At 39.8% G+C, this 27,262-nt stretch overlaps 1 protein-coding gene across 4 annotated transcripts in view; it reads left to right on the forward strand.

Annotated features, from left to right (window-relative positions):
* Positions 1 to 27,262, forward strand: part of KLHL29 (kelch like family member 29) — a 405,860-nt gene that overhangs the window by 191,355 nt on the left and 187,243 nt on the right. Inside the window, exons 2-3 of one of the 4 annotated variants that reach the window (XM_042803185.1) lie at positions 16,160 to 16,238; positions 18,437 to 18,518. The exons of 2 other annotated variants lie outside the window; for them this stretch is intronic. The gene's annotated coding sequence lies outside the window, so the exon portion shown is untranslated. The remainder of the gene's footprint in view (positions 1 to 16,159; positions 16,239 to 18,436; positions 18,519 to 27,262) is intronic. One more of the 4 variants, XM_042803186.1, reaches the window with a different exon arrangement.

Consider the following 27,262-nt stretch of genomic DNA (forward strand, 5'->3'; position numbering starts at 1 on the left):
TCTGTGTGCTATGCAAGGCTCTGCAACCACACAGGACACAGAATCCACTTTCTGTCTGAAACAACTGATCCTTCCCTCCCTTCTCTGTCAGCCTGATTGGTAATGGCCAGGCTGCTACCAGAGCCAAGTTAGCTGATTTAAAGGCACTATAACTGCGGTGGGACCATGTCTCCACTTTGATACAGCAGATCATTTGACATTAAATATCAGAGAGGCAATTGGTAGCACCAGCTCTGACTGAAGTGTGGGAATGAGTCAGCTATTTGGCACATACTCATTTTTAATCAATGCTTTTGTAAAGAAGATGCATTTTTCTGCCTGCCTTGTTTATTATAAACAATGCACGTTATCCTTGTGAAACAAAAGTAATACATCTGCCGAAGTGTTGAGAAATTGGAGCTTGACAAATGCAGATAAATTCAGAAATTAAGCCTCTATTTTCAACAGTGAGGGCAATTGACCAAGAGGTCAATATACCAAAAGATCTTTGCACTAAATCTCCATCACTGTTGATTTTTATATGAAGATTAGATGTTTCTTTACAAGATACGCTATAGATCAAACAATAATCAATTCAAGGAAGTTCTGTGGCTTCTATTATGCAAGAGGTCAGGTTGGCTAATTTCAAAAGGTCCCTTCTGGCCTTCTCTATGAAAAAAATACCATTCAAAAAATCACAGTTTATATAAAATACAATTCTCCTCTTGCCTGATGCTAAATGAATTGCAGAAGCATGTTTGAAGAAATGTGGCAGATTATTCAGAACACTATTAAGAAACTGCAGCTATGCTGGAGATTGGAACACACTGTATTTTGAGGTTAAGTAAATAAAATTTGTTTCTAGTGGGATAAATACCTATTCATAGCCCATGTGGGTTATAGTTTGTGTCCCTATTAACACCTCTGAGAACATAGTTTTAGAATAGAGTTTCAAAACCCTATGTCACTTAGTCCATGTGTGAATTGCTCTTTTCTCTTCTGTACAGATCACCCTGCAGTGTCTGCTGTAGATTAGTCTGTTGGGAAGCACATACAGTGCAGTATGGTGGGTTTTGTTTGTTTAGTTTTGTTTGTTTTACTTTGGTATCATCTTTGATGGTGATGACAAGGTCAAATAAATTTGTCCTCCACGTGGATCACGCTGTGAGGTGAGTAGAGATGCTTTCTTCTGGCCTGGAGTGGGACAGGATTCTCCTCCACAGCTTCCTGGCCATGGTATGTTGCCTTCACCTGAAGATCTGAGCTGTTGACTGCCATCTTCATTCAACAGCTTGGCACAGTCTCTCAAGTATTCAGGACAAAGTCTCTGGAACAGCTTAAACAGAGGCCAAGACCATGCATTAAAAGTCCAGTTTCCTAGGAGAGTAAAGTAGGAAACACAGAGAAGATATGTTGGACGCTCCTTGCAATGGTTGGTTGATGTGGCTGAGGGTATGCACGACAACTTGAGTCGTAGCTGGCTGTAGCCATGACTACACTACTGCACCACATCCCAAAAGCACTGAGTCTGCTGGTCTCCACCAGGCAATGTTACGTGTTGCTGCAGATCGCTCAAAGTGTGTAGTGACTGCGAAGGTGCCTGCTCTGGTCCTTGCTGCCCTATGGCATGGAGGCCCTGAGGGTGAGCAGGGAGGTGGAGAACAGCAGTTCTGGCAGAATTCCCTGTGGTTTTACTGTCACTCTATGCTGGAAGGCAATAGCAGCTCCAGCAAAGTGCTGCATGAAGCAGAATAGGATACATGTTACAGCCCCAGCATCTCTTAATTGTTTGGGTTTTTTTTTTTAATATCTCTTGCAGAATTTAGGCTGCTGATTCACTAATCTTAAGTTCTTCTTTTTCATTCTTCCCCCTATATAACCGTGTAGTCACCTAATAGGTTGGGCAATGCAACATTATTTTTAGTTTCATTCCAGTTGTCCTTTTGTTCTTGTGCTTCCTCAGACTATTTTCTAGAGACAATTTTGTGATGCTTAAGAAGGCAATGCAGAAACCCCACCTCAAATCTGAGAGTAGTGTAGGCTAAGGCTCGTTATATGAGTCATAATTCTTGGAGACAAAAGGCCTAACAATGGCATTGTAACAGGGATATGTAATATTAAGGACTGTTATCGCTGTTAATGTAAAGGCATCGTGATTATTGCTGCACATGCATGAGTCCAGACTGATAATACCAAGCCTCTTGTGTTGTCTTTGCAGGACTTACTGCTGTAGAAAAGCCAAGATGAGTTTCTTTCTCTCTTATGCTTCAAAAAAATACAAAAATTTAAATATTTTTATTGCTGATGGGGATGGTTCATCATGCAGTGTGTATGTGATAGGATGGGGTCCAGGCAGCTCTTACCTGTGAATCACATTAGGCAAGTCACAGCACCTCTTTGCATCTCCTTCTGTACCCTCCTCTTCCTGTCTCTTAGCTTTTTTTGTAATTTTTTTGAGCTAGAGACACTCTCCTGAGGCAGGTACTCTTTCTTATGTATTCCTGGCGTGTCTAGCCCCAGCTGGGATTGTAAGATGCCGCTGTAATACAAACAAACAAATAATAATAACTAGAGATAAGAAGAAAAAAGTATGCAGCTTGAAATATGGATCCCAAGGTGTCTGACAGAGGGAAAACTAAGCGAATCTTACACAGAGGTCATTGAAGGAAAATAAATAAGGACGCTCAGCTGCCAAATTTACAGGCTCCTGAGAAAGCCGCAATTAATAAAATCTATTAATTGAAAAGTGTGAAGAAAATCTTAACGCATAATGCATGGAAAATATGTATGTATATCCCAAGAATAAACATTACATTGAGAAAAGGGGGAGTTTATATTGCATAGCATAACCAAGCTCAGAATGACTGGCTGTAGCTAAGTAAAAATTTATGATGGTCTGACATGAGACACTGAACACATTATCAGTACGTAATACATTAGTAGTTATGCAGTACTTGCAGTGTTTCTATGGAGTCACAAACTTAAAACATTTTAGTACCTCAATATGGGATGGCTGCATGTGATTTTTTAATCAATGTAACTAAAAAGCCTTGAAAGTAACTCTGGTAGATCTTGAAGCTGTAACTCTTATTTCCAGCATGGACATTTCACTCTTTTGGAACCTCCTGGTAGCTGTGGAGTTTTGTTTTATTTTTCATCAAACACAGATTTCTTGCTGCAGATTAACATGTAAATTGTGACTTTCCCCATATTTCCTATCGAAAGAGACAAGAGGGTGTTGGTACCACTTTATCTTTGTATTTTCCTTTCAACCAGTCACAATTTCTTTACTTTGCCAACACTGAAAAAGATATTTTATGCAGATCACAGTTCTGTTTATCATCAGATTGATTGATCCTTATATATTCCTTATATATTGTCTGCCAGTGCCTTCCCATGGCTCAGGATTGGGACTGAAGACTTTTGTAATTAAGTAGATTTTTTTTTTTCATTTATTTCCTCAACTACATGAATTAAGATTCTTGGAGTGATTTTTGTAGATTCTGTTCTTTAATCCTGAAAGTAGCTTTGTTCTCTCTCATAACTTCAGTTAAAATATTTGTTGGGAGAGGAAAGAGGAAAGTTTCAGACTGAAAGCAAGGCTAGGATTTAGCAAACTGAGGAAAGGATAATGTTTGATCAGTGGATCTTGTCTTGATATTGTAGCATTGTATGATTCAGCTGTTCTTATTACAAGAAAAAGAGAGAGAACCTGCTAGGTCATACAGATAATGTGTCCGTCAGTGCTACCAGTACACAACTCACTTCAGTAAGGTACACATCTTGTCTTCTGTCCCAAAATTACTAAGTTGAAAAGTGTGACTTCCAGATGATGTGAGAGCAAGAGTATCAGCCTTAGTTATGTATTTCTTCTTGCATTTTAAATGCAGCCTGTAATGTTACTGTGAGTGTGCTCTTTTGTGATGGACTAGTTTTTCGGTTTCTATTTTGTGTCTGACATTGGTGCTTAAGCCCTCTGCCTCCCAGTTGCTCTGCTGTTTGACTCTTCCCTAACATTGCCATGGTGTTTTCAAGAGTGAATTCTGCTATTACTCCAGGGCGTTTTTAAAGTCCTTCTTGTGGTCAAGTTCAATTCCATTTATTTTTGACACGTGTTTCCTACTTCAGAGACCACAGTGCATTGCTTGACATTTCTGTCAAACTTTGTTTCACAAAAACTTTCTTCATTGTTCCTCTTTCTGCTGTCAAGCACCACAGTCCTTATTTACTTATTTTTACAAATATGGCATCAATCACAGATTAGGGTTAAGGATTAGGATGAAACACCTATACCCCATTGTTATCATGTGGTGAATAATTGCTTCAGGTTTATTTTTTATGCTTTTATCTGTGACTCATATCATATTGTAGTGTAAATTTCACAGTATGCCTCAAGAGATTCAGATGCATCCCATCTAACTTTAGGCACTTAAATGAGACACCAAAGTTAGGATGGTCCCTGTATAATCAGAGGAGGGTGCTCAGTGAAGGTCTGACTCATCCTGTCACTGACTGCAGAGGGAACTTTGGGAGCAACACACCTGAGACACCTCATTCAGATGCTTATAAAATGAATTCAAGCCAAAGTTTCCCAGTTTCAAGTGCCAGAGTACATGAAATTACTGCGTATCATCTTGATCATTTACCCAAGTGCTTGCTCTCCTTTTAGATAGATGTCCCTCAGCTTAACTTCATATAAGTTTTGTTACAGACTTCAGTGAATTAGGCAAATATGCCTTTGAGAACGGTGGACACACTACATTAATTGTTTGACCTTGATGGGATGAGGAATGGAAGCAGTGACATCCTCGTGGTACCAGGGTCCATGGCAGGTGATGAGCACAGGAAGAGATGAGGAAGGCAGAAGGAGAAAAGGAAGTCAGTAGATTTCTGGAAATGGCTTATTTTGCAAGGAAAAAAATAAAAATCCTAATGGGAACATTATTTAATATACTATCTTTCTTCCAAGTGATCTGATTCAGAAGTAGAAGTTGCTAAGGTGGAAAGAGTGCCAGGAGAAGTGAGATACAATTATAGCTATGAAAAAGGAGGAATTGAAGGACTGTCACTGAATGCACGGATAGACAATGATACTTGGGTCTAATAATCTAATGGCTGGGGCCTGGACTGAGAAAATACGAGTTTTCTTCCTCAAACAAGCTCCGTGACCTTGAAAAATTTGCTTGACTTCTGGAGTTGACAACACCTCCTGGGAATCATCCATCTCACCCATTTAGGACATAAGGTCACTGGAATCAAGTGACCTACTATAGCATTGGGCCGGTGCCTAGCATGGCTGGACTCCCATTTGGACCCCTCGCCATATTAAAAGCCATAATACTTAAACACACTGCCAGCCTGGGCAGGAGGAAATCGGGAACCACTGTGTGAAAACTCCGGGTGAAATAACTGTTTTTCTCCCAGCAAACCACCTGGGAGATTTGTTTTGTTTTGCTTTGATAGCTTCTGACACTGTGTCTTATATTGCGACTTGTCAAATTATGTCAAAATTGTGATATGCTGCCATGTTACAAACCATATTTATTGCTAATTTCACACTAAAATGTTATTTCATATCACTTCGTAATCTGGTGCCATATTTACTGATTTCTGTATTCCATCTGGAACTTATCAGCCTTTCCATGATGTCTGCCAGTAGCCCGAAAGTTTCTTTCTTGATCTTCTCTAATACCCAGGGATAACTTCCATCTGGTCCTAGAGATTTGTTGCTTTTAAATTCCTCTAGATTATTTTCTTTCTGTCTCGCTGGTGCTGAAATCAGCTCAGATTGTGGTTGTGACATGGGCATTTTTCCTCTTTTTCGAAAGGCGTTTAGAATACACTAATTTATTTTTAGCTTTCTGGGTATCCTGCAGTTTTCTTCAATTTTCTCTCCCATTCCTTCCCATGATTCCAATTCATGTGATTTAAATTCTTTTGTAATTCTCCATTAGGAATTAGTAAAACAGCAAAAGCAATAAATTAATGTCCCTAGCCCATGGGGCTTTTCACAAAGTTAGATGAAATTAAAGCAAAATAATGAGTAGACACACAACTGAGTTTTTTACATTCTTTGATTTTCCTTTCATAATTTATGTAGTAAATATTTTCTTCTTTCTCTCTTTTTCTTTTTTCTTTTATTTTCTTTTTTGAGATATGTGACTTGTTATCATTTGAGTGAATTTACATACCAAATGGATTTTAATGTTGTTTTGCTGCTTAGGGTCATGACATGTATTTATTATTTTTGAAACACAAGTAGTTTTAATTATTTTGGTGCTACTCATGTAATTCTGGATAGCTGCTAGCAACTGAACTTTTACATTTTTGTTTGTGTTATTAATAAAGTATTGTTTTTAATTTTGTGAAGATTTACTGCTGCTCATCTGTGTAAATTAAAACAATCATTTACAGCAGGAATTAAGCTTTCAGTCATACTCCAGGAGAGTCCATTTCACATTTATTCCAGGTGCTATGCTTGTTCTCTACTTTAACCACCCAGTTCTATCAGATCAAAATTACCTGTGCAGGTATGTCCAGAGGTTGGATTACAAAAATGTTTTCATTGCCTAAATATTAATAGTCTTGATAGCATCCTCTTTTCTTTTAATTCAGGGTTTCAGAAGAATCTACATTCCTTAAGATAAACATTGCTGCCTTTTGATCTAATATTCAGTCCTTCCATGTCTCCACAACCCCAAGAGATAGCATGGTGCTCTTCATCTTTTAAAATACACATTTTAGGAGAATGTATCAACTCCATCTGTTGCACCAAGGGGTAGCCCTTGCAGCTAGAGACACCTTTAATCAGTGGAATTAATCACTCTTGAAGTCATCAGGAGTCCTTGAGGGGGGTGAGTTACTCCTTGTCATGAGTGAACCTGGAAGAACTGATATGTAAACTGAATTTTCTCTGGGAAACTGTATTTTCACTATTGATCTGAGACTCCAGCTAATGTCCCCTCTTCAAGGGAGGTGGTGTGAGATGTTGGGAGCTTCTCTGTGGTTGAGTGCCCCTAATTGTGCCCCTCAGATTACTGCTCTGTACATTTGCAGTCCAGAGGTAGGTAGGAGACATGGTCAGCTAAATGTCAGTAATTATCTCTACTAGTAATAATTAAAAATGTGATTCATACTATTTGTCACTCACATTTCTGTTTATCCTTCTGGGGACTCGCTAACTGAAGGACCACAAATTGATCATAGGTTGAACTGTGGCTTTTTATTACTAAAAAAGGAAGGAAAAGAAATTTAAAGTGAAAGATCAGAAGGTTGTTGCATTGCTGTTTCTTCACTGGAGACACTTTATATCTCTTTATTAAAAATTGTCCAATATAGATTTTACCTTAAACAGAGCCTAAATTAATTTATATTAGATCAAAGTATCTTATTTCCAAAGTCGTCAGTGAATGCCACCTCAGAATACTCACTGTTACTACTTTATTCTTAAGAATGACAGCAGAATTTCACTTAGTTTCTTCCTTTGGGTCAATATTTTCTAAATCAAATTTGTTTTCATCCAGATTAAATTTCATTGGAGATTTTTTTTTTTTAAACGTGTTATAAACATGTAAAGATAAGCTAACTTAAGGAACCTGAAGAAAGTTTTTCAAGGGAAGCACTGAAAGAAGCCTTTGAGATAGTCAGTACACTAATACTAATAATCTAATGTTTTCAATAGGTCCTGCTCCTTCTCTCTTTCTGAGAAATAATAGTCTATGCAACCTGGAATTTGACAAAAGCTGTTGCTCTGTTTAATTGCAAAGATATTTCAGTATGCCATTATAAAAGCAGCAAAAAAGTAAATTAAAAGTAGATGGTTTATTAGAGCTCCTAAAGCTGTAAAAGATGGGGGAAAAAAGAGGAAGCAAAGAAAACCCAAGCTAAGCAGAAGTACTTTGGCAAGTGTCTTCTCACCAGTGATGCTGAAGCCTAAATGTTGTTAGGGAGTTGCAGAAGTGCTGGACTTGCTGTTTCTTGGTAGCACCATTGGGTCTTTTGTTCCTAACGATTTGTTGCTGCAGAAGATTTGCTTGGAGTGAGCTGAACTGCGATAGCTTTGATGAGGCGGCTGCTGTTCACTGCCCCAGTTCAGAGAGAGCTTCTTCTGTAAAATCATCTGTCAAGGTGGTGGCTGAGTTCAGACGCCAGCCGATGCTGCCTTTCTCTCACTCCGTACCTCTCCGGTTTGGTTTCGCTCGCTTCTTCAGCTCCTGAATATAAATTTGGAGAGCGGGTTGGCAGCAGGGTTGGGATTGCTTTTGTTGTTACAGTGGGAAACTTTTAATCTTGTATTTGATCAGGTCATTTTCAGAGCTATCTTTTTAGTTCTGCCAGGGGTAACTCAAATCAAAACCCACTCCTATTCCCTAGAATTAAAGCATGCATCCTGAAAATAAGATTTCTAAATTTTCCAAATTTCTACTCAAGTATTTATTCAATAAATTAATATCCTTTTTCCTTACTGATCCTTGTAGAACTAACTTTTGTCTTAGTTTCCCAGTTAACACAACATTTTATGCTCAGATGGTGCCTCATATTAGAAATTAGTTATAGCATCAAATAAAAGCACACATAAAGCATCTTAGCATTCATGTAAATGTAATTAAGCAGTTACAACATAGAAAGTCTGTATTCAAATAAAAAAATATTTGTAAATATGCAACTGAGCAAGAACTTGTATAATCCTAAGCACTGCAAGCACTGTAGAAGTAGCTGATATCCACTGAGAGGTACAGTTTTATGCCTATAAATGTTTTTTCCTAATATTTGTAGAAACACAAAGTGTTTATATCTAGATATTTTAGTATTTTTTTGGTAGAAGCTTAAATTAGAGGGTTTTTTTCTTCCTTGCTGAAACACAAGAAGCAAAAAGATCAAATAGTTTATAATTCTAATAGTATATCCTTTGCATTACCCCATTTTGTAATAATTCTGTATAAACAAGATCCTAAAATTCTTCCACATCACCAGACACTTTCCAAAGATACTGATATCTTACAAAGTTCTTATGATAATCTCCAACAAACTGTTGTCTTGTACATGAGGGCTGTGTGGGTTTTTTTCTGATAAGATACCCTTGTAGGCTTATTTGCTTATTGGCAACATGATTTCTGGAGTCCTGACCTGCTACATAGTATGATTTATAATGAAGGATGCCTTTTGTGAAGTAATCTACATAAAGCACCATGGTAACTGAAAGATATACAAGTATTTTAAGGCCAGGTATAAAAAAGATACAGAATTCTTTTAATTCCAAAATTGCATTTGGGATCCTTTGTAATCTTGTGCTGTAGTAAGAAACTTGGCTTTATGGCTAAGGAGGTACAATCACATTAGGTGTTTATGGTCTATCTCAGTTTGGTAGAAAGAGATCCTCACAGCTTAAACATGTTATATGAGTCAACAAAGCAAATCTGCGTGAGCCCACAAATGCATGAAGAAGTGCTAATGCAGTGTTAATTTCCTAGCAATATAAAAATAATTAAAAATAATTACATTATCAAATATATTGGCTCATGCACCATACATTTTCACCAGCTCCAGGATGGAGGAGTCTAATGCAAGTTCACTCTGGATTTTTTCCTTTTCCTGTGAATATTTAGGTTTCTGCTTGCAGAAGGAGCAGCACTTAAACAAACACCTTTCTATCCTTACACCCTCTACTGTATTTTATTTTGCAAAAATGCAGTGTGCACATAAATGTTAGAAAGAAAAGTGCCCCTCAAGCTCTAGGTTTCTGCCAGAATCTCAGTGATTAGCATGGCTCCGCTGGAATTTGCTTGGCCTTTTTGCAAAAGCACTTGCATAGGTAAGATAGCATCTAGTGAACCTCTGGGAAGGGTGTACGCTTGTTTGGCTTCATCTTATATAATGCAAAACAAACAAGGAGATAAAGAAGATATCCTATATTTGCAAGAGCAGTATTGGGCAGGTGGTGTTTACTGCAAATGCAGAGAGAACTTTTGCCTTGCATATTTATTTAGCAATAATACACCTTCATTTCAGTGCTACTGAAAAGGTAAAGGTCATTGTGTGTGGAGATAGTGCTGCAGGAGTGAGATGTGAATATACATTTGTAGTCCTCATCCATTGGGAAGTCTTCTCAGAACCTCAAGACCTCCTTACAAGCGTGGAGTTATAAGTTTGAGGTAGCCCTGAAGGATATTTCTTCTAATTCATCAGTGAGGCTTGATTTGCTGGCAGTAGCTAGAGGGTGATACCTCCCTAACAGTATATGTCAAGTAATCATCACAATTCTACTTTCAGTACAAGGTGCATTGCTTTTGCTTGTATTTTCTAGAATAAACAGATAACAACAAATACAATCACAAGAAATCCAAGCACAAGAGGGAAAAAAAAAAAAAAAGTAACAAACCAGATAAACTCCCCAAACTTCATCTCCCTCACCATGAAAGAAGATGTATCAGTGTACACACATCTTTTACTTGAGATGTACAACCTGCCTGTACCAAATACCAGTCACTGGCTGCTGCTCAGATAGGTACAGGATATAAGCCTGATTAGTGAATGTTTGGGACGGTTTAGGATGGGTTGAAAACTCATAAGGCTTTATATGTATGTTATCATTATCACTGTGGTTTCTTCAGACTGAGACAAAAAACAACTTATCTGTAGGAGTACAATCCCAACCCAGCTGAAGTCAGTGACTTGGTAAAAGTCAAAATTTCATCCCACATCTTTGGATAAGTACAGAGACCCCTGAAAGTCTGAGTTACTGTGCTGGGGTAGAAAGAATGCCTCTGCTTCTTGGCTATATAAAATACATCTGTCCATAGTCTTGTAAGAGGTACATTTACAGAAAAGTAATGTGATGTTTAAAAGGGTTCCCAAAGAGTATTTTTTACAGTAACAATACTATCATCCACTTTAGTGAATGAAAACTGAGATTATGTTGGGCAAAACCCAGTAATTTAGCAAATCACTTAATTCTTTGAATGGGAACATTTTCCTTCCAACTTAGGCTACAAATAATTCCTTTACATTAATTCTGTAAGCTGCAGCAAATCTATTTCAAACAATGGCAGAAATATTCTTTTTTATACCGTAAACTTCAGATTATTCACTTTTCAGGAAATGCAAAAAGTGGTAAATTGGCTACTATTGCCTGTTTCACCTGTCTTATTTTCTTTCTTATTAGTTATTGTTCTTACCCAGATAATCCTACTGCTTGATCGATGTCCTCATACATGCTTTGTTTTACTGCACCTACTTAGAATACTTAAAAAATCTCGGTGGCTCTTGAAGAATAAAACTGGAGTTAATTTGATTACAGTATTTTTGAGATGTGGCAATTAAATGCAATAGTTTTTGAATAATATAATTTTATAAACACTGTATAAACATAATGTAAGCTGCAGATAGGTACTGCAAATTTATAGTAAACAAATTTATTGTGTATTTTGACAAACCTTCTGGATGCTTGAAATATTATTTTAGATTTTTATAGAATTCATCGTTAGCAATAAGAAAAGATAGCCCCCTATACATGTTTAAAGAGTGCACATTTAGGACAGTAGATGGAATGTTTTCAGGAATTTTTAGAACAGCTACTTTAGGTTTCTTAAACTGGGTATAAAATTTCATTTTTGAAATGGCCTTGGTATACTTACCATTTTGAAATTTTTTCAGTGTGCATTGCCTGGTAAGGAAATGAAAAATTGTTCAACACCAACTGTAAACAGCCATCTTAATGAGAGACATGTAAAATTAAATGTGCTTTCCAAAGCCGCTAAGGCATCTTTGCAACCCTTGTTGAAATTTAGTCATATGTGACCCCTGAGTAGATGGAAAGACTCACCAGAACAATGTGTAGCTGGGAGAACTTAAACAAAATGAGAAAGTATCTCCTGAATTAGGGAAGGCATATTTTAATTATTTAGCTTATTTGTTCTGTTGACTTTGGACTGATTTTTGTAAGCCATCATTCTCCAAAGAGAAAGACAATAGTCCATTCCCTTCAGTGACAAGGAAATCCTTTGTTAGCAATGCTCTTCTTCACAGTTTTTCAAGCCGTGGGTGCGTGTATAAATAAAAAATTAAGAGCCCTCTAAGATAAAGAGCTTGCAAATACAGAGACCGCAGGTAAGCCAACTTTTGAAAATGAAGTATTTTTTAAATGAATGAGTTAGGCAATATCCTAATTCAGTGCTTTCTGTTGAGGCTGGTTTAGCTCCATTGGGAATTTAAAGCCACTTTGAGTCTGAGCAGTTTTGTGGATGCCTGATCACAGTGGGCAGCATTACCATGATGTGGTAAGGTATTTTTCATCAGCTCAGCCGCAGTAACGGACTGTGTGCCTTCTTATAACCTGCCTCACTTCTAAAGAAAAACATGTTAGCTTAAGTCTCAAATATACACATGTGGCTTAAGCTCATTTTGCTTCTCCAGAGGGGCATACTGAGAGAGAACACATGATATGTTACTGCAGCCTGGTTGTTACTTGTTATTTTACGGTCACTCAATTGCTTGTGGTCATCTGGGTATTACCTCAGTCCTGTGTATAAGAATTTAATATAATTCAAAAAAATTCCATTAGATTCTCATTTCAGTTTGGCCTTTGTAAATCTGGTTATGCTTGTGTTTTGCTTGTATTTTGTGTCAGTCCAAAGGTCTTCCCCTTTCAGTTTTACTGTATGCCTATGCTGTCAGTTGGGTAGGAAACAAAAGGACTGATATGGAAAAATCAAACTGGAATGATAAGTATTGGTTAATGTATATCAAGCATAACTCAAGTTGCCAGACAGGTAAAAAAATCCTTGTTACTGGAAGTTGAGTGCCATAAAATCTACATTACATGGAATGTAAGATATGTTAACCAAAATCTTAATGCACAATTTTAAAAAAATTATAACAGCCTACAGCTGTCAAATAGAAGTATGCTTTAATTTCACATCTCTGGCTCTTTAATGTCTCTTCTTCTTAACCCATGTCCTATCCAGGGAAGTAAACAGATGTCCCCCTGAATGATGGTCCATAGTAGAATCCTCCTAGCAAGAGACTATTTTTACTTCTGACATGTGGGTTTGTTTTTTTTTTTTGGTAAGTTTAAAGTGATAGATGCAGAATTTAGAGAACAAGAAACCTGTGTTGAATAACTGTATCAAATGAAGTAATAATAATGTATGTTTCTTACCACCTTTATATCAGAGGGCTTTTGAAAGCAGCATCTCTGTATTTTGGTTGGTTTATTTTCCCCACAAATCCACAGTGGCTTTGTCCTGTTGGTGCCTTGGCTGCAAACATAATCTATAATGACATAAGCCAAAAGTGATCCTGGGGTTCAGTTTGCTTTCCATCTTATACAACAAGTCTAAATTTTTATTTTGGTAGATCACCTTTGCAGTATAAATGAAAAATCAGATTTGTCTTCCCTTTTTCGTTTCTCTGGTTTTCTTGCAATTGGTCATTGAAAAAAAGCCTGAAGGGAGATTCTGGAAAGCATTTTTCTTCTTCCTGTCTTGTTTTGTACATTTGAACTACTTCAGCGATTTCTCTCTTTTTGCTGGACAACTCCTCAGAGAAATTAAAGAATTATTTATTTATGATTATTAGTTTCCTTTCAGCATTTTAAAAAATGTCTTCAATGTTTGAAGCACCCCAGCAGGCATCGCAAGCAAAATCTGTAGCAAAGAAAACAACAATAAAGCAAAAACAATGACAAATTCCATCCACACAGAATAAGGGAGGAGAGTTATTCAGCAGCAATAATTAACCACGTTTCAACATGCTTGAGATGCCTGTAGAAATTACCTGACAAATTGATGGGGTTTATGGTATGCCCTGAAGATGGATAGATCTGAGCTGTTTCAGTCACAACAGAGAAGGAGAGTGGCTAGCTCATAAACCTACGTGGAAGGCATTTCTTTTTATAACCTCCTCAGTAGTAATAAAAATTAGTGTTAATCATGTTTATTACACATTTCTCCTGTAAGGTTTCTTGTGAGAGGGAAAGAAGGAAGGGCCCTCTCCTCTGAAAATACAGGACATGCTCCCATTTCAGGCAGGTTTCTACTGGGAAGCTTTTCATCTTGGAAACCAGTTGGAGAAATCCTGTCCCATCCTAGAAGTTCATTCATTCTGGCCTATTTGAGTATTTATAGGGAAATACCAGCTTCTCCAACTCAGCCTTCCTCAGTAGATAGTCAGTGGAGACACATCACAGGGAGCAGTCTCTTTGAACTACATGAAACACAAAGCTAGCTGTTGCCAGCCTCTGAATTCACTCCATTCCTGTCTCCTAATTAAATCTCATAGCATTTTCCCTTGTGTGTGAATGGAGTGGGGTTATGCCTAATCTTGAGAGAGTTTCAAGCAGAAGGTTTGCCTTCTGGGCTCTTTCTGCAGTTAGCGTTTCATGATCTGTTTGGCTGGTAGCAGTTGCTTTTAGCTGATTCAGCAGATTTAGCTGATGCAATCCCCTGATTGCAATGGGGATTGTAATAGGTTGCATGGAGTGAAGCTGAAAATTTAGGACAGCTGGTGATGCCAAAATAGTTTCATCATGTCCTGTCTCACAGTCTTAGCTAAAAGACAAGACAAGATTAGGTTTTGGTCATTGGAGCAGAGGCTGAACTGTGGCTTGCTAGAGACCTTGGTCGCACCAAAGATCAGAATTGTTAACAGAGCCCACTGGCAGAGGACCCTGGAGTTCTTCAGCAGCCCTTGAAGACAGGATACAATGGATAAAAAAAATCTGTAATTGATATTCTCTTAGAACATCCAGAATCTGATGTGTGGCCATCACATGTAACATGAAACCAGTGCTACTCTAAATCATCTCCTTCATTTCATCAGTTGCTTCTGTTCCTATGATTCAGCATCGCTGTGAGGACTGCAGCTCTGCTTGGCGACTGTAGAGGACACATAGAGGAACTGCTTGGTCTAGTGCCAAAGGCAAACATCGATTTCATAACAGACCTTTCATTGTCTACAGACTGTCTGAACTGTCAGAGGAGCAGGATTCTCTAATGGTAGCAACAGAAGCTCCCACTACAGCTCCTGGCCTTCAAGGGTCATCCCAGAGATACTCATTGTTTCTGATCTTCCCATCATTAGAGAAAAAAAAAAAAAAAAAAAACAATTTTTCCAATCTTTCTGTTCTATTTCCTTTGAATATCCCTTTCAGATATTTCAGAATAATTGTATTTCTTTTGAGATAAGGTTGTTCCATTGAGAAGGCTGTGGGTGATGGCTTCCTTGTGCTCCTTTAAGGTCTTGATCTTGTTTTTTTGAAGTTAAATTGCTAGAAATGACCTTCCCTAGAGAGCACATGTAACTCCTCTACTGGACTTTTTCCCTCATACTTCTACAAAGGTCAGCGTATTCTTTAGAAACCTGTGGGTTTTGTGGTCACAGAACGTCAGTTACCCTAATTAAAAGAAGATTTTTGTAATGTCTTTTTCTTTTAAACTATGCAAAAATTATGTGGTGAGATGAACTAGCAGGAAAAGGCTTGAGGAATAATCCTAAATATGCCTGTTGTGCCAGCCTGTAGCCATGTTACATCCAAGCTGAGGTTCCTGCAGTATTTAAGAGTATTAAGCAATCCAAAGGGAGTTGCTTCGTTGGTCGTGGGCCTGCATTTATTTATACAGAAACTGGTCTAAAAGTGTTTTAAAGGACATAAGATGTCCTTATTTCCCCCCATAAGATGGTGACCTGGAAAGGGTCTTTCTGCTCCTTGAATCAAACCTCTTGACATTGCATGGAATCACGTTATTTGAAGTAGATTCACAAATGTATGAAGCACTACATAAAGACCAGGTGGAGTTTTAATGCTCATCACAATCTAAGGAAGCCCTTTCAGAATTTCATGTTTTCTGCTGGTGTGTTCACTGACAGGTCATGGCTATTTGTTATTGAGCAAACCTCGTTTTGAGTTTACCCCCTGTATTAACAGAGAGCAATTATACATCCTCATGCTGTTACCTCTCTTCTGCCGGCTTCCTGGCCATGTGCTCCCTGCAAGATCCACCTTCCGTGGTGCCAGATTGAACCATGAATTTATCTCTGATGGAGAACACAGTTTGTAGCTTTTAAGTCAAGATTATACCTATTATAAAACACTGCTATTTCAAACCTGGTGAGCTCACCAGGAGGATATTAAGTAGATGATCTAATCTGTTTGTTTCTCTTCCTCCTGTCGGCATCCTCTCAGTTTTGTTGTTAGTCGGAGTTATGAAAATTGGACCTGGAAGGAGACCACAGCATGCAAGCTACAGCATGGCAAGAAGAAGGTAAGAAATCTGCTCAGAATATCCTGGCTAGAGATTTCTCTGGATGAAGACAGAAGGACAAAAATCCGCTCTTCTCAAATGCGCTCTTCTTTGGAATACTACGTGGCTAAAAGGCAAAGAACCGTAACTCCTTATTAGGACTGTAACAGAGCAATTCGGCCCCAAAAAGAGAAACAAGGAGGATGCACTTCTTATTTACATCACTAAGATATTTTTTACTTCCCTACTCCTACTCCTTTCAGTGCAAAAACCAAGCAGATCTGTGGCATGTCCACTGCCAATATCTAGAATAGAGAGGGAGAGTCTGCCCAGCAGGGAGGCCAAAAGGGGTGGGTATGCACTTTACAAATACAGCCCCACTTGTTTTTTCTGTAGCCAAATCAGTCCTTGAAATGCCTTCTGTAGGTTCAGTATTTATATTGGATCCAACACCACGACAATTAAGCCCAAGTCAGCACAAGGTGAAAGGCCTTTGAACACATAGCCAATACCATGGCAAGCACAAGAGACTGATGTCGCTGATATCACTGATCCATAGATTTAAGAAATTTCTGTTCCCATTTCTGGTAAAATGAGGCCCTGTGGTGTTATTCCAGCCTAGTTTAATAAGATTTGAGCCACTGGGCTTTTGATTTTTCCTTGTAGACTATTCCACCATTTAATAGCTGCCAGTTGAGAGCATTTGATTAAGTAGTTCTCCACTTTCAGTTAAGATACAGGGACACGAGGCTGTCCTGCTGCTGTTTTTCTGTGTAGGACTTCATGTAATACTGCCTTGATCCTCAGCTCGTGGGGCAGTAGGTGCTACAAGAAGAAAATGCAGTACATGGGGAGGGTGTCTGTATCTATATTCAGAAACATAGTCTTACGAACATAAGACCTGACAGCGACTGCTTTTATTCCATCTGTTTCTGTTCTCCACCCAAACATGCATACTTCTACCAAAGAAATAAAACCTTAAATTACTTGTATGGTCTGCAGTCGAGCTACCAACAGAACATACATATATATATTACATGAGCCAAGCCCTACTGTTCCTACTCAGCTCAGATTCTCTCCATCATTTCAATTAGACAGAGTTTTGCTTTAGTGTGAGATGAGTAAGAATCATGAGTTTTGGCCCGAGACTGCTTCAGCAGTTATGTGTCATGCTTTATTTTACTGCACAGCAGTCTGCCAGATATACCATATTGAAGACACGTTGATCTTTGTTGCTTCCAAAACTGACACTTCCTTTTTCAGTCCTGCCTTTTAAACTATTTCAGTTGGACAACACCAACCTTTTGAAAAATGCTGGTATTTTACCCCATTTTGAAACAGTATTTTAATCCAAGGGCTTAGTCAAGACTTAAATCTTACTGGTCCAACCACACCAGGTCAGGCTGAGATTTTTATTTTATTCGAAAACATAATGATGCTGGTATGAAGCCATACTACAAACACAGACACATCCCTGGCTAATTTTGTGATAGAGTGGCATGCCAAAACCTGTTTTTCTACCCTTCAGCTGTATTTCTGTGTTGTTTGTAATTTGTGTGCTAGTGTTCTCTCTTTCTCTTCACTGCAGAATTAGTCCTGGTCCTCTAGTATAGGCAATGCCATAATCTGTTGTAAAACCATTGTGAAAGGTCAGGAAAAGGTGTTCTGAAGGACTTTATTACAGAGTTTTAGGACTAGGGCCATGTCCTCATTCCTGGAATTTCAGTCAGTAAGGCTCGTTGCCAAGTTGGCGAAAATTGAGGATGTTTTGACTCCTTGCACGCTGGATTTTTAATCTCCTTTTACGTATCAGGTGGATCTGGCAGAGATTAGGATGCTATGAGGAAAGCATATCTTTCTATAAACTGTGACTTGAGACAAATAAAGCAGCTGCTGTTGATCTTTGGCCTTGTTACCTCTGTGCATTGGTTTATGTATCTGCCCTTTGGAACATGTGGAATTTGCTTGCATATGTGCCTTTTTCTTGTAAAACAAAATGAGGAGAGCGTAATTTCATTTTTTTCATTGAGAAGAATTCCTTTTTTATAGCCATTCTTTCTTTCTAATGTAGGCCATTGCATTTATTTATGATTGTTGCATTTGGGGGTGGGTGAAATCAATACATGTCATTGGTTTGTGCATCCACTGGGATATGCACATGAAACTGTGTCTCCTTCTATGTAGCTCTTGTTAAAATACAAAACCATATTTATTTTCAGTATGAAAAGAGCCAGAGAGAGGTTATCCCAGTATCTGGAATGCTGCATTACCTAAAGGCTGATGATAGAGAAATAATTGAAAGTAAGTACTGCAAAATTGTTGAGATAAATTTTGACATAAAAATGTAGGTTGGTTCATAAAAACTTGCAGTGACAATAGGTTATAGTGACAGCTTTTCAACAACTGTATAAGCCTCCAGATGGAAGGGAATTTGGCTTAATGAATTATAGGCAGTCAGTGCAACACAAGCTCTTTTTATAGGAGCAGATCAGAAGAAAGAATAAACTTACTCATACTGGCATGTGTTAAATAACATCATTGTTAAAAACATGGAGTTGAAAAGAGACTGAGAAATGCAGGACTTCTTTAAAAAAAATTCACTGTTAATATCTCAAGACCTTTGGGCTCTCAAGCAGGACACTGGACTGCCTTGTTTCAGCATTATCTGATAATGAAAGTTGTCGTCCGCCAACTGTGGAGGCTCACAGCCTTCCGGTGATGAGATGACCCTGCTGCAGGACCTTCTTCTTCATCCCTGTTCATGCCTTCACCTTCTCTCCCCCTGCATTGGCTCTGGGTCTGGAGTAGCCTGAGCTGGTTAAGGTTGTTACTTACACCTGGGGACAGATAGTCAGAGCTCCGAGAGCATTTTTTCCCAACCTATGCCACAGGCAGGCTGCATGACCTTGGCAAATTACTTAATATCTGCCTTCCCATCCAGAAAATGATGATGATATTTACCTGCCTCCCAGGAGAAGCATTTGGACTTCATTAAGGATTAGGACATGCTTTTAGTTTAGTTAGTTGTGTTGAAATGTGCTTGCTAAGCAAAAGTTATTCTTAAATAATGAATGAGGAGAAATGCTGTCAAAGTAATATAAAGAACTGAGCCAGTGCTAAGAGCGGCAACCAAATGAAAATCACATGCGCCATGATGTCAGAGCTGGGGACTACAACTGAAAACTAAGAATAAGCAGCAGATGTCAATGACTCATTAAAATAACAAACTTGTATTTCTAATTTTGTCAACGTACTGTGGCACTTCTGATAGGACGGATTATCCACTGATGAGCTTGTAGGATTTTTTAGGCACGTGGTAGTGAGTTAAGGACATAGTTACAGCCTTCAGCCTGCATTACTGAATCTGTGGCTGGTTTACAAGGCAGTATTAAAATCCACAGATTTAAGATAAAGAAATGCAGGCAATTTCTGTAAAACTACTAATCATGGATGCGTAAAAGAGTAAATTATCTGGGTAGGGAGGGCTTTATCTTGGCAGAGAATATTTTTCTAGCAGGTCTGTGACTTCAGACATTTTCAGGTGGCCTATTTTGCGTCTTCCAGCTCAAGCAAGCAGCTGTGTAATGGAAGGATGCATTTACTGTGGATGCAGTACCGATACTAAATATTAGGTATTTTCTAACAGCAATAATCAGAAAGATGCACAGCCAAGCACTTATTTATCCCAGTCCCTCTTTCATGAGCACAGGCATCTTAATTGTACTGGCAAAGCAGATGTGTATGTTTTGTCAGAGTGACTGTGTGTTTTTGACAATCCATCTCTTCAAACTCTGTGAGGGCTCATTTTTCTCAGCATATTTTATACTTAGCAGCACCTGGATCATTACCCGTGCACCTCATGAAACCTTTTTTCTTATTCATTTTCCTAATTAACAGCCTGTGCCTGCCACGTGTGGATAATAACACTTGCATCTTTACACAGGTAAAAGGAGTCTCTCAACAGTAGTCATTTTCTTCCCTTTGCATCTCTAAAACGACCTAACAAATTTTTTGGGAGACCTTTTTTTCACACGGAACCCAGACCTCGGCTGAGATATGCTGCAGGGCGCTCGAGGTCCCGCCAAACCCCGGCATGGAGCCGCTGCCACTGCTGCCAGCTTCTGCTGGCCATCCCCGGCAAGTCAGCAAGAAGAGAGAGCCGAGCGGCTCCGCGGCGTCGCCGTCAGCCTTCACCTCACCCCGGGCAGCGCGTCTCTCCCAGAGCACAACAGCACATTGTACGACACTGAATGACAAGCAGTTCTGTATTAAGAAAAACATGAAAACACAGCTTATTAGAAGCCACAGGGTTGATTGAAAGCGTAATAAATGGCAGCCTACCAACAAAGATTGTTGCTCTGGGTAGATAATCTGATTAGTAAATATTTATTTCATTACAAAGTCTCTTTTATGGTTTGATCCGGGTTCAATCAACAACTCTAAGTGACCTCTTCAGCATTTTAAATTGGATCTGGAGGTTCTGCCATTTGAACCAGGGATACCATAAACAAATAGGATGTTCAGTGCAATTGGAGGTAGTAGTACGAAAGGCAATAGTATTTATTTAGAGAATTCTCACAGGGCATCTGCTGTTTAATTAAGCAGTCTGTTTGATTTGAACTCCTAACTTGTTCAGTCTTAAACTTTGAGAAGATACAGAAATATTTCACTCATCCAGGGACAACTGAAGAACATTAACTCTTCAACTACTGCTGTGCAGGCACCCATTTCTCTAGTGCAGATCACTAGCGTATCTCATAACCTAATGGCCAGAAAATTGTGCTGGGCCTGGATTCTTCAAGCAGTGTAGCAAATGCTTTTTGCCCAGGCACGCCTGCTGAAAGAAAGGGAAAACATACAATTTTTATCAGCTTTGATGGTGCATTCTATGTACCAAAGTCAAGCAAACAAATCAGAAAATCTTAATCATTGTATTATAAATATATATTGCACAGTCATTTTTCTCAGTCTCCATGATCTCTTCAATGTAATAATCAAGGTCTGCAGAAATAATAAAAGCATTTTTACTTTGTCCAGTGGCAGTGTATCAGATAAATGAATGCAGATTTAAAGGAGAAGAGTGCAGTACTTTCTCCCACTGGAGGTTGTGGTTTTAGCTTTAAATTCAGAAAATGCTTAAGAGAACCTTATGAAATGTAATAAAGTTCTCCTCCCCTAAGCTCACACTCTCAATCTGAAATTGCATTGAGGGAATTTGAGTTTCAATAGTGTCCTTACGGAGCAGCTATGCTTATTACTTAGATATTAGAGGTGCCCTGTTGATGTAGAAGCATTTGAATTCCAAAGGGAAATAAAGTCTGTATTTTCAGCTTATTATTGTACAATATTGTAGGCACTCCACAGTAAGTGTCTGAAAAAAATTGTTCTTTTTCCCTTCTAACTTTCACCACCTAACGTGTTGTCTTGACTTCCTACCTCTGCTGCAAAAGAAAACATCAGCTTAAATTTCCAATTCCCTAGTAAGAGGTTACGTACATTATAACACTATTATAGCTAATGTTGTTTATGTACTTAATTCTCTGTGCTAACAGTGGTGGCCACAGTTTGAAGTCGTCGTGCCACCCAGGTGCTCAAGGAAAGTACTAAAATTACACAAGAGCGGGCTGAGAACCAGGCAGCGTGGCCTCTCCTGTTTTGTCTCTTCCAATACCAACTTTTAACATCCTGCTAAGTTTGCCTTGTAAATACAGGTGCACACCAGCTAGCATAGCTGTAGGACGGCTCACTCAAAGAAGCAGAAGCAAAACCATGCAGCAGGCATGTGGATGTACTCAGAAGGAGCTGCTCTGGGTAAAAATGCCTTGTCACATCCCTCACCATCTCATTTTCACTTGCATATGCTCCTGTGGTGTTGCGGGAATATGCTTGCTTACGGCCTGGTTTGCAAACTTGTATTCCAATTGTCCTTCTTCCCACCCCATGTGCTACAAATGAAAAAACGAAAGTGCAAACCCGAGCAAAAGCTCTCGGATCTTTCTACTCTTGCATGAAATGAAGCGTGGAGGAGAGTGCTTCAGGCAAGCAGCAGCTCCAAGTTAACCACCAAGTCAGCACAGAAGGCCAGGGGCTGGTCAGCATGCTCCCAGCATGTAACTGAGGCAATGCTTGCCACCTTTTGCAATGGATAGGATTATTTATAAATTATGCATGAAGGGATTTTGAGGTCTGCAAAGGCAGTGCTGTGGCAGGATCAGAAAATGCTTGAAGGTATTTGTTCAGGGAAGCTCCTTGGCCATGTTTTTCCCAGCCTAAAATAAGCCCTAGTATGAGACGGAACGGAAGATTTTTTCTGGGCCTTGGAAGAACTTTCTCCACTTCCAGTTACACAACCATTAAATGAGGAACGAGCTGTCCTCATTAGGAGACCTCCTCTTCGCTATTTTGTTTCTTTCTGTCCCCAGCAACTGCAGAAATCTTGCTGCTTAAAAAAAAAAAAAATAAAGTCAGGGTTTTCCCAGGTGAACTCTTTCCCCTTCTAAAATACGTTATCCCAGAGGTGCTACCACCATGGCTGATGGGCTCGGCCTTGGCCAGCGGTTGGTCCGTCTTGGCGCTGGCATTGGCTCTGTTGGACATGGGGGAAGCTTCTGGCAGCTTCTCACAGAAGCCATCCCTGTAGTCCCACCGCTACCAAAACCTTGCCACACAAACCCAATACAGCCAGTTACATGAGTTGTGACCAACCTTAGCATTGTTGTTTTCCCTCCGTATTCGAAACAGAAAACTAAAGCAAAAATTGTCTGTCTCGGAGGGAAACCAACTATAGGACTCATTATATAATGTGGGATACATATATTAATTCATACTACCAATGAACAAACATTGCTTTCCATAGATACCCTGATGTTACTGCTGAAAATGGGAGCCCTTCTTCCCCCAGTGTAGGTCCACTAAATTTTAGATTGTTAAAAATGATGAAAAAATCCTTTTGACACACACAGAGGATTAAAAAAAAAAAAGATACTGTTTGTTGTGCTACTACAAGCACACCCCAAAACTTAAGCTCACATGTTTACCTTCTGGATTTTGAGCCTTCAGTGATTGAATTCTTCCCAACCAAAGCAGTTAGAAATCACTAATGAGTCATATTCTCTGTTGGTCATCATATACCAAGAGCTAGGGCTCAACAGAAAACACAAACTACCACTAGACTGGAGATACATCTAAGATTATTACATCTGGCAGTAGGGCAGCAATTTTTTGGACCATATCTTTTGAGAGTCTGAAAAAGTCCTGTATTAGAAAATAAACATTCTTGGGCAAACATGAAGCTGGCAGTATGGGAAGTCCAATTTTATCACTTCAGTGCCAGCTGTGCAAGTCTTCGTACTCAGCGACTGTATTTTGATTAAGGAAAGAATTGGCTTCTTGTTGCCAGGGTCCATCCATGCTGTGCATCCCCCCACCCCACAGAACAACCTGACTCCCCCCCAACGTCTCAGTCATTTCTTGAAATTTAATGTATTCCAGGAAGAGGGAAGGACGTGTCTGATTATTCATCAAATTCTTTTATGAAACCAAAAATGCAAGTGACTTCTGCATGACCTTAAGAAAGATGTCTTGCCTGAGCCTCTCTGATGCTAGCACATGTACATGGTTCAGAGTTCATGCTTTTTATGTTTCTGGTGCATAGAAAACCCCGTTCCTGTTGAATGCCCTATTCCTGTTGGATGTATTGAATGATATGGCTGGATTTGCTTGTGAAATGAAGTATAAAATCCTGCTTATATACATTTGTCTTCCTGTATACCCTTTCTGTTCTCTTTTTTCCCCTTCCAACATGGATATTTTTAGCCCAAGAGCTCTGATTCCTACAGCTCATTTACACTTCTTTTCCCTATTTTTTCTGGCTTCACTACTCTTACTCAGTACTGGTCACAAAACCAGCATACGGGTGACACGCTCTGCCTAGCAGCTGACTTCTGCTGTCTTACACGGCAGTGATGCCCAGGTTGTTCCCGCCCTCCAAAGGGTAAAAAAATCTCCTTCCCTGCCTCTTACTGACCCAGAAGTCTTCAGCCCCTCTTCTTCCTTGATCATACATCTGATTCTACCTGTACCAGGAGGAGGAGGAAAGTCACTCTTGGGTTGTAACGCATTTAAGGTCTTCCTGACGTAGCAAGATACAAGACCTGTAATAATTTCTCTCCATGCTAAATACTGATTTCTTCTTTTCCGTAGCACATTCATTCAAAGCTTCATGCCATCAGATATCCACCATCACTCTGTGTGTGTGCACGTGTTCACACATTAATACTCATTAGTATCAGATGTCCTGTCAATTCCCTGTATTGACACTGAAGTGGACTCTGCATTTGAAAGTGCATATTGACATTTAGGAATTGCCTGTATCAGTCAAAGATTTTTCTCCCAAAGGAAAGAGTAGCCCAACCAAATAAACAACAGGTCCCTCTGTGATGTGCAGCCTATGCTGCTGAAACATAGACCGGAAAGAACATGCACATTGTTTTTTACCCTAAAGAACAGTTCCTTGCAAAGCCTATTGTAACCAACTCACTGAGATGGGTTGATGGCTGAAGGTCGGTTTGTGAGGTTTTCCACCTTTGGTTTCATGGATTGCTTAAACGTAGCAGGGAAACAGCTCTTCAAGTTGAAGCCCTATACCCATGGCTGCAACCTTCAGAGCCCTAGAGATGATGAGGTAAGCTGGAGGAGCCTGAGTGCACTGCGCAGACAGAACAGAGTCATTAATTGAGATAACTTAATAGTGTAGCTCATTCCACTACAGCTTGATGAGCTAATTGTTTATGCTGCATTTCTCCAGAGAAGTGCATTTGTATGCATTATGGCTAATAAACACACTGGCCAAATTCAAATGGGAGCTAAGGCTACGTGCATTTCTAAGGGACTTCATTTCTGAGAGAAGAATTTCCCATACTTTTTTCCTGTGCTTTCGTTTCAGTTTTATGGGGTTAAAGAGGTTAGGTTGTTGATAGTGCATCCTGTAAACAATGGGTCCTCCGTTGGTGGTAGTGGCTGGCAGGGGGCTGCCCCCGCTTCCCTGCACGTCAGCACCACATCAAGGCCTGTCACATCCAACTAGTTCTGGGAGTTACTTTTCAGAGGGTTGGCAAAGGGTTGGCTAGAAAGAAGTAATTGCACAAGTAGCTTCTTTCAGGAAGAAGTGGGTGGTCTGACTTGAAGGCTGAAGAGTTGGCAAGCAATTTCTGGCACTTGCTGCTGCATTTTATAGTAAAATTGGAAACTTGCTAGCTGCCGGCCTCTGCGACCTTGGGAAAACAACCTCTCATGACGTTTCCCTCTGCTGCAAGTACCCGGTAATTTCAGAATGGAAAGCATTTTGCTGTCTCCATAAACAAACCTGATCCTGGTACGGACATCAGGAATCATGTCTTAATCTCCCTGTAACGTTTCTGGGTTGGGGCTGATGGTCACGCAGGCTGTGCTGCTGTGGCAGTCCCCTGCAGGCAGTTGGAAGGGATCTGTGGCTCAGCAGGGTTGCACTGAGGCTCCTCACTTTTTCAGGTTATTGTTTGGGGAAGGAGTATTTTGCAGCAGTTGTGGTCTGGCCAGGGCAGTGTGTATCCTTGCACATGCATTTTGAAGAGTACTGAGATGTGGCTATCCCACACACTTCTCCTTTTGTAGCGGCAGAGCTCCAGGAAGCAGCATGCTGTCCTTTTTTGTCTGTCTCATATGGGTGATACTAACCCGTCAGCACTGCACCATCACTTGTAGTACAGTTCTTTGTTCCTGCTTGTGCAGTTTCCAGGTGGTACTTGCTGCTCCGCCCAACTCACCGGGTTTGACTATGGTGCACTGTGAGGCACCAAAATAGCCCTAGTTCTGCAGAACAAGGCTGTGGAAACCACTTACAAACTGATGTTTGGCCTCTTGGAGTCTGTTTCCCCTGAGGAAAGGGTGATCCTAAATAGCTTCCCTGGAGTCCTTGGTGTTGCAGTTCCTTTGCCCACAATTCACCAAAGAGTCTGGGCATGGAGACAAGATCAGGCTGGTGGGACTGCATCACTCCTGGGACATGGGGCTTGGCACAGAGCTGTTGTGTGTGGAGAGGCATCAAGGCCCAGAGTAAAGACATGAGATGCCTTTGCTATCACCATCCTCACTTAAAGTTTGAAGAAGCCAAACTCAGGCTCAAAAGAGGGGCTGTCACACTGTAGAGTTCTGCAACCCCTAACTTCTCCTGGTCACTGACTAACTGATTCAACACGAGCTGTGGGACAAGTGGTGATGGAGGGCTCTCAAGCCATCCTCCACATACTCGTTCAATTATAGATGATGTTGATGAAATCCAGGTCTCCAGAGGATTCCTAAACTGTGCTGGGCTCTTGGTGGGATCTGTGTTCCCATGTGATACACTGTCCCAGCAGTTACACATTCATGAATAGCAAAGCATACGAGTCCATTGTCATGGAGGTCTCAGGGTGGTGTTCATCCATCACACACTTGGTTTGTGGGTGACATTAGAGCTGAATTGCGCTACATGGTCAGCATCGGCCACCACTTCAGTCTTGTCATACTGACTTATCCAGTCTCCTTCAATTCTGCCCTCTGTTCATAATTCCATTTAATAGTTTCTTCCCTAACTTCCCTCTGTTAACAATTTCATACTCATATTTCACATTTTCCCCAAATCTGTCTTCTGCCCACCCATTTTGTATCCTGTTTACAGTTGAAACTCCTTTGCATTATGTATTCAGTAAGAAATGCTCTCTCTATGAAATGCCTTCTGCCTGCAAACACCCCCTTTCCCTTAAGACTTCCAGCAATGATCTCTGAAAATATCCACACCACTTCACGGAGAGCTTGTCTCTGGTGTATTCAGATGTCAAACTGTTTGTGTCTCGGCTTGGAGCAGATACTGTCTCATTTGTGTGCAAAGCCCTACCGTGCACATGGGAGACTTCTCAATAAATAATAGCACTAGATTCGTCTGCTGCATCCTATAGTAAAATTGGAAAATAAACCCAAACTTTTCACAGTTGAGGACTGTGTCTCCTCGCTTTTTTCCCTGCATTTTA

Source organism: Tyto alba, unplaced genomic scaffold (genome assembly GCF_018691265.1).
Source record: "Tyto alba isolate M040663 unplaced genomic scaffold, T.alba_DEE_v4.0 Super-Scaffold_40, whole genome shotgun sequence".
NCBI classification, from domain to species: domain Eukaryota; kingdom Metazoa; phylum Chordata; class Aves; order Strigiformes; family Tytonidae; genus Tyto; species Tyto alba.